Source organism: Triticum urartu, chromosome 1 (genome assembly GCF_003073215.2).
Source record: "Triticum urartu cultivar G1812 chromosome 1, Tu2.1, whole genome shotgun sequence".
Taxonomy (NCBI): Eukaryota; Viridiplantae; Streptophyta; class Magnoliopsida; order Poales; family Poaceae; genus Triticum; species Triticum urartu.
In genome coordinates, this window is record NC_053022.1 from 208,027,970 (window position 1) to 208,040,146 (window position 12,177).

Sequence of the window (12,177 nt, forward strand, 5' to 3'; positions counted from 1 at the left end):
TTGTCAATGATTTAAACACTAAGGGCTGCTGTAGTGGGGGCTTGTCTAATTCATAGGTGACATAAAGGTTTGGATGTACACTAAATTAGGCTCTCCAAGAGTAACTGGAGATCCAATTCGAAGGTAAGCCTAGTTTTTACATAGTGCACACATAGTAAATGCTCATTTCATTATGTGCAAGAGATGTGGCATGTTTCATTATGTGGTGTTGTTTTGTTATAATCTCATGCTTTTGTGTTGTTCACAGACTCGAAAGTATGCATATTTATCTTCCAAGGAGACGAGTAACTAGTTTGTGTCACCTTGAAGAGGGGGTGCAATGAAGATAAGAATGAGGATTTCCAAGTACAAGATGTTAGGAAGGAGCCTTGCAAGAGAAGGATGAGCAATGTTGAGCCTGTTCAACCAGTTAAGGTATGTCACTGTATCCAACTCAACAGTTCAATTGCTTGTTTGTTTCAAGCATAGTTAAATTGCTCTTTTCAATTGCTTTATTTCTCCTGAGTTAATGAGATGCCCAAACAATGATGCCCGATGTTGGGTACTTGTATAACTATTAGTTGACATAATTAAAGGCCTTACCATTTAATTACTCTGGCGAAGTGTGTCTGAAGCTTTAAAGTCTATTAACCAACTATTACTGCATGAGACTCGCAATCTAGTTTATACTAGGCTAATGATTGCATAGTTTTGTTTGTCGTAGAAGGTTTATATGAATCCCTCTGATGTTCATTATGCTCCCTAAGACTTTAATTGAGCTACAGAATGGCCAACTACTTGCTTACTTATATGCAATGTGATGTCTAAATTTGTAACCTGTCTGTGTTTTGGATTTGGCCCCAACATCATGCTCCTCTGGTGAACTAAGAGAGATTTTTGTATGCGGGCTGCACAGACTACCATTTTTATAATTTTTAAAATATCACCTGTTTATGCTTCATGACGTGTAACATTATAGTTAGTCCTGTTTTGCCATGTACAAAATAGTATGTCTTGCTCGTTTCACTGTTGTAACTATATTTTTGCCCTAGTCATGTGTACTTACAGAAACATTTCAGGATGAAGTGACATCAACACAAAGATATGCGAGTAGTGCAGCATGGCCATTACCAAATGATTATGGATTGGAATTGGAATGTGCTGATGTTCTTGAGCATCAACTAGAGGTGGCAAGACAACGTGTACATGATTCTCAACATGCAATCAACAAGTTGAGACAAGACTTGCAGGTATTAGATGCAGGAGTCAAAAAATGAAACGAGACATTGAGGTAACCACAAAGGAATTGGAAATTTTACAGACTAAAATTTGTGTTATCTGAATCCGGCCAATCCTATTTTCTGAAGATATTATAGTTCAAATAGTAAGTTCTATTGATGTGTGTCCATGATGTATGAGCTTTATTTGTCAAGTGTATGTAATTTGTTGTTTGTGTATGCTTTATTATCGCTGGTGCCGAACTATAATGCCCAGTGGGTATATTCGGCTGTAATTTCTTTATTGTATAATGTAGGATTATTCTACGTTTCTATGCCTTCGTCTTTTTATTGTATAGTGTATGTTTATTAGAGGCGATAGTATAGAGTAGGATAATTCTTGAATATGCTATATCGTTGAGACGGGGGCCAACACGCCCAAACATTTCCTGGACGCTATACAAACGAACAAACATGTGTAGTCCAAGCGGGACTTAATTGGGTTGGTCAAAATAATATTTAGTGGACCCCAAATGATGTGGCCCACCGTAACAACGGCTCTTAGCAGGCCGTTAACAGGCCAAAAGCTTGATAGGGCCGTATAAATGGAAATGACCCGCGGGCCTCTAGCAGGCCAAAATAAATGTCAATTTTGTCTCGGCCCTTTTACTTTACGTGCCAGTAAGAGGACGAAAGTGTTATGGGCCGCGTCGGGCTGAAATTTTGCCATGTGGAACATGGGTCCCTAATGGACCCAAAGTCAAAGGCCCAACTGTTATGCGGGCCATTAACAGGCCGAAAGACAAAATGGCTAGGAATTGGCCCATTTACCGAATGGGCCGAGGATAGGCCAAAAGTCACAACGGCCTAGAATTGGCCCAACTGCAGAATGGGCCGAGAAAAGGCCGAAAGATGTTCCGGGCTGGAACTGATGATGGGCTGCTAATAGGCCGAAAGAAGCTCAGTTCGTAATTGGGCCCAAAGATGTAGCGGGCCGTTAACGGGTTGAAACTGACGATGGGCTGGAAATTGTTAAACCTAGAATGGGCCGATGGGTCGATTCTATGTAACTTGTATGGGTCGTGCTTGTGAATGGGCCTGACTCAAGTAGGCCGCTAATGGGTCGGCCCGCTTATTTTGACAAGCTCGGCCTTTTAACCTGAATGGGCCACTGTTGGGCTGAGACACGTGTTAGTGTATCATAGGCGCGTTCCATCCATTCGCTCGATGAAAACTTTTCGAACGCCGGGCCGACACGTGGATCTGCCGGTGAATGAGAATTTTACATGTGGAAAATCCCCATTAGTCTGGGTTGTTAACGGGTTATCGGTTCCAAAACAGAACCCAATAGCTTAACAGTGACCCGTTACGGTGGATGCCACGTGTCGGTTACCCTTGACGAAAGCACTTTTATGACGCGTGATTTATCGTCATGGAAGTGGACACTTCTGTGATGGTAATTTTGGTAATGTCATGGAACACTTCTACGACAGCACAGGTCTGACTATCTTGATTCTGTCATAAAATCATCATGGATGTACATGCATGACAGAAAACGTGACCTACTGTGACAAACACGTATCATCACGGAAGTGTATTTTTTTGTAGTGCATTGATCTCCTTCGTAACGTCGGGGTCGTCTCGCCAACTATTGCTAACACATAGCGATAAAGTAAAGCAATTACATGGCGCTTAAGTGATTGACACGCAGGTCATACAATAATTAAAGACAACCCTAAGGCTCATGTAGGTTTTCATACTCATCGACATGCAAGTCGTGAACTTATTACAAAACATGATCATCTCATACATCACATCATATCTTGACCATATCACATCACAACATGCCCTGGAAAAACAAGTTAGACATCTTCTACTTTGTTGTTGCAAGTTTTGTTGGGTTCTACGGTAGGGTGCGTCGACTGCAAATTAAAATTTTCCTACGTGCAGAACAACCAAGAACATGCTACGGGAGATGGATCACAGATCATTACCACTAGACGCGTAGTGCCGTGCAGTGGAAGAAAAGTTGGGGCAACGCGTCCGCGTGAATCGTCTCCTCCTCGTCTGATCTCCCTCGAACAGCCGGTCGTCGGTTCCCACGTATAGGTTCGCCGGAGCGGCGCAAGTGCACCGCCTCTAACAGTATCCGTGCGTGCAGGAGGAACATCGTGCGTCGGACTTCTAGGTCCGATCACACAACCGGCGACGAGTGGAGGTGTCTATTCGCAACACATGCAAACCCTAGTGACAGCGCCGAAGCGATCAACCGCATGAGTGTGCCGCACCCCCACTTTATATAGGCATCTGTCGAGAGCTCAACACTTGGGCCTCACACTGACCCTAAAGCCCATAAGTCTACTCAGCCACAATCCGAATACAGCCCGGATCACATCGGACTAGTGTCCTCGGGTCCGACCTCGTAGGTTCCTTCCCTTAAGCGCGTGACCCCTTAGGTTCAAGCCGGCTTGGCCGCAGTTCAGATTACCTTCGGACTACATGGCTGGTAGCGGCCTCTAGCAAGACGTGCCGACCACCAAGCAGACAATGAAGCTAGTTAGGCGAACCTGTACATCACACTTCCATTCCTTTTGCCACACGATATATGTTGTCGGGCTCAAGGCGAGTCTGTCATCCTTGTGCTAGCCCGACCTCTTTCTCGTTCCAGTGATGCCGACCACAAACCAGACTATCTCATAATCCTTGTCGCATGGCCATGCTTATCCTAGTTGGATCACACAAAGGGCCCAGAGTACATCTCTCCTGATCGGAGGGGCAAATCCCATCTTGCTCGACCATGTCTCACAGCATGGGTCTGGACAAGCCCGAAACCTACCTTTGTAACTACCCAGTCACGGAGTAGCGTTTGGTTGGCCCAAAGCAAGTTTGTTACCATCCCGAGTACATGCGCCAGCTCAGGTCTTAGGACATAGAACGTATGTTGTACTAGAGACTCATAGATGACATATCGTTGCGTCTCATAGTTGGGTCTGTCCGACTCGGACCTTATCTCAACTCTGATCCGACTACGTCGAATCCGACCAGATCCTTCTGAGTCCATATTATCCGGTTAGCATCCAATGCCCCATGGCTAGTGAGACCAAGCCATCGACCGTGTCATATGCTAGTCTAGTTGGCTGCACGTCCACACATCCCTTTCGACCAGGGACCTTTTAGGACAGTCATCATACAATGCATAGTCCCACAAACAAGTCATATACTTGCTAATACACATCACTGATAATGTCCAAGGACTATCTTTATTCATAAAGACATAGGAAATATCATCATACACGATTGCCTCTTGGGCATATCTCCAACAAGTTTTACGTGGCTGCTACGGGAAACTAGCTAGAACCGTTCTTACCTACGTAAAACCACAACGGTGATTCTCAAGTTTGTTGTTTTAACCTTCTGCAAGGACCGGGCATAATCAAATTCGATTTGACTAAAGTAGGAGAAACTGACACCCGCCAGCCACCTTTATGCAAAACAAGTTGCATGTCAGTCGATGGAACCGGTCTCATGTGTGTGGAGATGTAAGATTGGCCTGGGTTGCTTCATCCCACAATGTCGCCGAATCAAAATAAGACATTGGTGGTAAGCAGTATGACCATCACCGCCCACAACTCCTTTGTGTTCTACTCATGCATATTATCAATGCATAGACCTGGCCCGGATGCCACTTTTGGGGAACGTTGCATGGAAAACAAAAAGTTTTTACGCACACGCAAGATCTATCCATGGAGATGCATAGCTACGAGAGGGGGAGAGCATCTACACACCCTTGTAGATCGCTAAGCGGAAGCGTTTATCAACGCGGTTGATGTAGTCGTACACCTTCATGATCCGTCCCGGTCAAGTACTAAACGTACGGCACCTCCGTGTTCAGCACACATTCAGCTCGATGACATCCTCGCCTTCTCAATCCAGCAAGAGAGGCAAAGTAGTAGATGAGTTACGGCAGCACGACGGCGAGTTGACGGTGGTGGTGAAACTATCTGCAGGGCTTCACCAAGCACAACAGAGGTGGACGGAGGAGGAACTAGAACTATAGGGAGACGGGGCGCCCAACACGGCTTGAGGATCGTGGTATGTCTTTCCCCTCTCCCTCCTCTCATATATATATATATAGGTGGAAGGGGAGACGATGCAACCCTAGGGCATGCCCCAAGTGGTAGGCGGCTGCCCTAGGCATCTGCCTAGTCGTGCCCCTTCCATATCTGAACATGGGGGAAGGAAAGGGGGGTTGGCTGCCTTAGTGTAACACCCTCGATGCGACTATATCTACCACGTGTCGAGGCACGACTTAGAGGCATAATCGCATTGAAGGCATATGTCGCAAGTTAGGCAATCTTCACAACATCCCATGTAATATAAATCATAAAGGGGAGATAACATAGTTGGCTTACACTCGCCACGTCAATCAAGTACATAAATAACATTACATCATCCAAACACTCATGGCCCGACTACGGCGCCAAAATAAAAGATAACCCAACATGCGACACGATCCTGATCACCCCCAACTGGGCGCCACTACTGATCATCAGGAAAGGAAACATAGTAACGTTGAGAGTCTTCGTCGAACTCCCACTTGAGCTCAAGCACGTCTCCTGGAGCGGAATCATCAGGCCCTGCATCTGGTATAATAGTAATCTGTGAGCCACAGGGACTCAGCAATCTCGCACCCTCGCGATCAAGACTATTTAAGCTTATAGGTAAGGCAAGGTAAATTTATATGTGGAGCTGCAGCAAGCGACTAGCAAAATATGGTGGCTAACTTATTCACAAAAGAGAGCGAGAAGAGGAGGCAAAGCACGAGCGAGAAACTAGAGAACAACCTGCGCAAGCATTACTCCAACACCGTGTCCACTTCCCGGACTCCGCCGAGAAGAGGCCATCACGGTAACACACTCAGTTGATTCATTTTAATTAAGTTAAGGTTAAAGTTATCTACAACCGGATATTAACAAATTCCCATCTGCCCATAACCGCGGGCACGGCTTTCGAAAGTTCAAATCCCTGCAGGGGAGTCCCAACTTAGCCCATGACAAGCTCTCACGGTCAATGAAGGAATAGACCTCCTCCCAAGACGTTCCGATCAGACTCGGTATCTCGGTTCTTCAAGACACTTCGACAGGTTGAAACAAGATCAGCAACACCGCCAAAATGTGCCATAAAATCCCGGTAGGAGCTGCACATATCTCTTTCTCAGGGCACAATCGGATAAGCAATCCGTACAACTAAAACCAGCCCTCAAGTTTCCCCGAGGTCTTGCTGCGAGGGGCTCTAGGTAGGACCAACACTCAGAGGAGCACTGGCCCGGGGGGGTTTAATATAAGATGACCCTTGGGCTCCGGAAACCCAAGGGAAAAAGAGGCTAGGTGGCAAATGGTAAAACCAAGGTTGGGCATTGCTGGAAAAGCTTTAATCAAGGCAAACTATCAAGGGGTTCCCATTATAACCCAACCGCGTAAGGAACGCAAAATCCGGGAACATAACACCGATATGACGGAAACTAGGGCGGAAAGAGTGGAAAAAACACTAGGCGAGAGGCCGAGCCTTCCACCCTTTACCAAGTATATAGATACATTAAGATAACATGGCAATATAATGATATCCCAACAAGTAAATAAATGTTCCAACAAGGAACGGCCTCCAATCTTCACCTGCAACTAGCAACGCTATAAGAGGGGCTGAGCAAAGCGGTAACATAGCCAATCAACGGTTTGCTAGGACATGGTGGGTTAGAGGTTTGACATGGCAATTTGGGAGGCTTGAAAGCAAGTGGTATGCATCGTAGCATTGGCATAGCAAAAGAGCGAGCAATCTTGCATAGAAAAGATAGTGATTTCAAGGGTATGATCATCTTGCCTGCACAGTTGTCAGAGTTGACTGGATCCTTGAAAGCAAACTCAACGGGCTCCTCGTTAGCGAACTCGTCTCCCGACTCTACCCAAACAAGACAAACAAGCAACAAGGACACAAATCAACCACGTGCAACTCAAACAACATGATGCAAAGATGGTATGCTATGCGGGATGCGATGCGGGATGCATATGCAAGATTTGACAAGGGATGCATGACCCTGGCCTCAAATTGGGAATCCAAGTGTGCAACTGGAAAGATGAGACGAAATCGCTTGAAAACGATATAAAGAACGTCGGAATCGGAGTAACGGTTTGGAAATGGCAAGCAATTCAAATATGACACCGGTGTGCGATTACAGCAAGTAGCCATCTAAATGCAACGAAATGAACATGCTACAGCACCCAAACATGGCAACAAAATACATGGCAGGGATGCATTCATGATGCTTAACAAAAGTCTAGCACTGAGCTAGGGCCAATTCATCAATTAACAGGTTCAAACAAGCATGGCAAAAATGCATATGGTAAACAGATTTCAGACTTAGTGAAATTAACACTTGTCTGGAAACTCAGATCAGGTAGCACTCTTCGAAGCAACTAAACTACATGTTACAGGGCCTGAACATGGCAAAGTAAAGCATGGCATGGAGCTACTCAAAGAGCTTAACAAAAGTCCCTTAGTGACCTTGAGACAAAAGGGATCAGAAAATACAATTGCAAGCATGTGAACATAGCAAAACATAATCAGATCACAGACTTAGTGAAAAACTGGCACATGCTGAAACATATCTCAAGTAGTCATGTTTACGAGCTCGATGCACTCAATACGGAGCAAGTCATGATAAGCTAAGCATACACCCATCAAGAATATACAAAATGCAATCTAGACATGGAAAGAACAATAGCATAGCATGCACGGATCAACTACAACATCATCGGCAAAATTGCAAACAAGTTGACAATCTGCCCAGATTCACAAAGTAGCAAAAGTAGAGCTCGATTGGCTCAATCTAGGGTGCTCCATAATTGCAAACAAGGACATGGACGGATAGAGCGCTACAATATTAATAAAACATCCTTACTGATCATCCTCAAAAGAGGCACGGATCACTAGGAAACAATATGAACATATGGCATCATGAGATAAACAGATCAAGGACTTGGTGAAAATGCTAAGTCCCTGAAATCAGAATTACCACGTGCACCACTTTGCAAGCTTGTTCTAGTCACCACACACATCACAAAAATACATGGATTGCATCTCTGGAAATATGACAAAGCCCTTAACAAAACATATGTAGAGCTCAGGGACATATCATGCACACATTAATCATGGCAAAAATGACAAAAAGCTAAATGGAGTAGCAAATCTGACAATTATCTCAAGTAGCCCTCTTCTAACAGCATTTCTGGCATCAAGATGAACTCAAATGAAAATGATGCAATGGAATGAAATGATGTACTCTCTCAGATGAACATTTTGATATGCTATATGTCCAAAACGGAGTTACGGATGCAAAGTTACGGCACGATGAACAGGAGCATATGGATCTTAGATTTGAGGACTTAGGGAAAAAATCTGAAGTCAACCTAGGTTTTACTGTAGCGGCGGATCCAGATCGAGCGAGCACGCGAACCGAGGCGGACAGGGAGCTCGCCGGAGCTTCTCGCCGGAGTAGGAGGGAGAGGCCGACCGGGACTTGCCGGAGATGGGGAGGAGCGGGGCCGGCGTGGCATTTGGCGGCGACGGACGAGGGCGGCGGTGTGGTGGCGGACTCCAGGCGGCGAGGCGCGGCTCCGGCCGGCCGGCTTCGAGCAGCGCACGGCGGCTCCGTTCGCCGGAGCGGAAGAAGGCGGCGACGGGGCGAACGCGGCGGCGGGGTCGGGCGCGGTGCGCCGCGGGAGGCAACGGGCCTCGGGGGCCCTCCCTGGGCCTCCCGGGCCGGCGATGTGGGGCGAGGCGGCGAGCGAGTGAGGAGGCGACACGTGGCGGCGGCGAGGTCGATCCGGACGTGTCCGTCGGTGGCAGACTTGTCCGGCGGCGCGGGATGACGAGTGGAACTAGGGTTTTCGGGGGGAAGGAGAAGGAGATTTTCGGGGGATCATTAAATAGGCATAGGAGGAGCTAGGAGAGTCCAAATGAGGTGCGGTTTTCGGCCACGCGGTCGTGATCGAACGCTCTAGATGATGGAGAGGGATTTGGTGGGTTTTTGGGCCAAATTGGAGGGGTGTTGGGCTGCAACACACACGAGGCCTTTTCGGTCCCTCGGTTAACCGTTGGAGCATCAAACGAAGTCCAAATGATACGAAACTTGACAGGCGGTCTACCGGTAGTAAACCAAGGCCGCTTGGCAAGTCTCGGTCCAATCCAGAAATGTTTAATCCCCACACACGAAAGAAAAGTAGAAATGGCCACCGGAGGAGAACGAAGCGCCGGAATGCAAAACGGACAACGGGGAAAATGCTCGAATACATGAGACGAACACGTATGCAAATGCAATGCACATGATGACATGATATGAGATGCATGACAAGGACAACAACACACGGAGACAAAAACCAGAACCCGAGAAAATAAAATAACTTAAAGCCGAAACGGCAAGAGTTGGAGTACAAATTGGGAAAGTTACATCCGGGGTGTCACAACACTCCACCACTACGCAAGGATCTCGTCCCGAGATCTAGGACTGAAAGAATGCCGGGTACTCAGAACGGAGGTGATCCTCGCGTTCCCAGGTAGCTTTATGGTCGGAATGGTGTGACCACTTGACTTTGAGAAATTTGATTGACTTTTTGCGAGTCTTGCGTTCAGTCTCTTCAAGAATAGCAACTGGGTGCTCACAATAGGAGAGATCTTCTTGGAGCTCAATGTCCTCAAAGTTGACGGTGCGGTCAGGAGTCTTGAAGCACTTTCGGAGCTGAGAGACATGGAACACATCATGAACATTTGCAAAGTTTGAAGGAAGCTCAAGTTGATAGGCGAGGTCGCCTCTCTAGCTGACAATCTTGAAAGGTCCCACGTATCTGGGGGCAAGCTTCCCTTTGATACCGAAGCGACGAGTACCTTTCATAGGAGAGACGCGGAGGTAAAAATGATCTCCGATCTCGAAAGCCAAATCACGGTGCTTACTATCATAGTAGCTCTTCTGGCGGGATTGGACTGCTTTGAGGTTTTCACGAATGACTTTGCACATTTCCTCTGCCTCTGTGATTAAGTCATTACCCAAAAGCTGACGTTCACCGGTTTCAGACCAGTTGAGAGGGGTACGGCACTTCCTGCCATACAGAATTTCAAATGGGGCCTTGCCCGAACTTGCTTGAAAATTGTTGTTGTAGGAGAATTCAGCATAAGGAAGACAATCCTCCCACTTCATGCCAAAGGAGATCACACAAGCCCTGAGCATATCTTCAAGAATCTGGTTGACACGCTCGACTTGACCGCTAGTTTGAGGATGGAAAGCTGTGCTGAAGCGGATGTTAGTGCCCATGGCCGTCTGAAAAGAATCCCAAAACTTTGAGGTAAAGATGCTGCCACGGTCTGAAGAGATCACTTGTGGAATACCGTGTAGAGAGACAATCCGAGAGGTATAGAGTTCCGCCAATTGAGCTGTAGTGATCGACCCTTTGATAGGCAAAAGTGAGCCACTTTGGTGAGTTTGTCGATGACAACGAATATAGTATCATTGCCACGCTTGGACTTTGGAAACCCAGTCACGAAGTCCATTTCAATGTGGTCAAACTTCCATTCTGGAATGGCAAGAGGTTGGAGGAGACTCGCTGGCCTTTGGTGTTCTGCCTTCACTCTTCTGCAGACATCACATTCATTCATGAACTGAGCAATCTCGCGCTTCATTCGAGTGCACCAATAAGCTTGCTTAAGGTCCTGATACATCTTCGTGCTCCCAGGGTGGATGGAGAGGAGAGAATTGTGAGCCTCATTCATGATCACTTTATGGAGGTCACCTTTGGGTACAACAATACGATCCTCGAAGAAGAGAGTGTCCTTGTCATCAAGGCGGTAGCACTTGTACTTGGGTTGACTCTTGGCAATCCCAATCTTCACCTTTTTCACCATAGCATCAAGAAGCTGGGCTTGGCGAATCTGTTCTTCCAAGGTAGGAGAGACTTGAAGGTTGGCGAGGAAACCTTGAGGAACAACTTGCAGATTAAGTTTGCGGAAAGCTTCACAAAGCTCGGGTTGATAAGGCTTGAGAATCAGACTGTTGCAATAAGCCTTCCTGCTCAATGCGTCAGCAATCACATTGGCCTTGCCTAGAGTATACTCAATACTCAGATTATACTCTTGAATCATTTCGACCCATCGAGTTTGCCTGAGGTTGAGATTAGGCTGAGTGAAGATGTACTTGAGACTCTTGTGATCAGTGAAAATGTCTACTTTTTTCCCAATAAGAGATGTCTCCAAGTCAAAAGAGCATGCACAACTGCCGCCAAATCGAGATCATGAGTGGGGTAGTTCTTCTCATTTGGCTTCAACTGGCGAGAGGTATAAGCAACAACTTTCTTCTCTTGCATCAATACTGCGCCAAGACCTTGGAGAGAGGCATCACAAAAGACCTCGTACGGCTTGGATTCATCAGGCAGAGTCAGAACTGGAGCAGTGATCAATTTCTCTTTCAAAGTGTTGAAAGCAATGTCACACTCCGGAGACCAAACGTACTTGACGTGCTTCTGGAGAAGATTTGAGAGAGGCTTCGCGATCTTAGAAAACTTTTCAATGAATCTTCGGCAATAGCTTGCGAGACCGAGGAAGCTACGGAGTTGCTTCATGTTCTGAGGAGGTTCCCAATTCACAATTACAGACACCTTCTCAGGATTCACGGCAATGCCCTTGGCAGAGATGATATGACCAAGATAAAGAACCTCATCAAGCCAAAATTCGCACTTGGAGAACTTGGCATAGAACTGGTGTTCCCTGAGCTTATCGAGTACCAAACGCAAGTGCTTGGCATGATCTTCCTTGTTCTTCGAGAAAACCAGAATGTCGTCGAGATAGACCAAAACGAAGTCATTGGTGTAGGCATTGAAGATGAAATTCATCATGCGAGAGAAAGTCGGAGGAGCGTTGACGAGGCCAAAAGACATGACAG